The sequence below is a fragment of the Anneissia japonica genome, unplaced genomic scaffold, assembly GCF_011630105.1.
Source record: "Anneissia japonica isolate Jap-2015-1 unplaced genomic scaffold, ASM1163010v1 scaffold10584_len24564_cov95, whole genome shotgun sequence".
Taxonomy (NCBI): Eukaryota; Metazoa; Echinodermata; class Crinoidea; order Comatulida; family Comatulidae; genus Anneissia; species Anneissia japonica.
The window spans coordinates 18,475-19,233 of NW_022699782.1; positions in this window are offsets into that span (position 1 = coordinate 18,475).

Consider the following 759-nt stretch of genomic DNA (forward strand, 5'->3'; position numbering starts at 1 on the left):
AACAGTTCCAAGATGTGCAGGGGAGAAGGATATCCGGCCACAAGAGATATATCTTACTCAGCCTATGAAAAAAAACCACAACATTTCATATTACCTACAGCAACTTTTGGTGTAAAATACGAGAAATCAAAAACAATTGGTGGATAAACTTCGCAGTTAAGAATCAGCTTTATGCAGATACTAGTAGCTACAAAGAGTTTTACAAAACACTGAAGGCAGTATGCATCTCTTCATACCAGATTCATCTCTTCATACCAGATTCAAAGTTCTTTGTACAGTACTGACGGTTTCTTGCCTATGAGTTCACACCTACCTCGGCCTCGCATTGTTAGTGTCAGTTCCTCAAATAAAAAATACTCAAATGAGAGTTAGGATTAAGGAACATTTTTTTTTATCCATCTGTATTTGTCACATTTAGTTTAGTTTGTGGTGCTACAATTTAGCTTGTGGCAACGGTGGTGTAATTTCTTTTACAAAGTATAGGTGGAAAGTTTTGGAACGGCCACTTGCTTGAGAGTTCACACCCACCTCCGCCTCAGGTTTAGTGCCCCAGAATATGCAATATAAAACAGCTGTTGATAACCAAGATAAAGACAATCGGTGAACCTAGAGCCCCCCCCCCCCCACTCCTTTTTTTTTAGAGGCCATTTTTCATTTTGAATTTATACTGTATTTTCAATATTAAATGTTAGAGTAATTTATATATGGTCTACTGAATTCCATGATCGGAAAGCATAGGTATTACAACCAAGATTATGG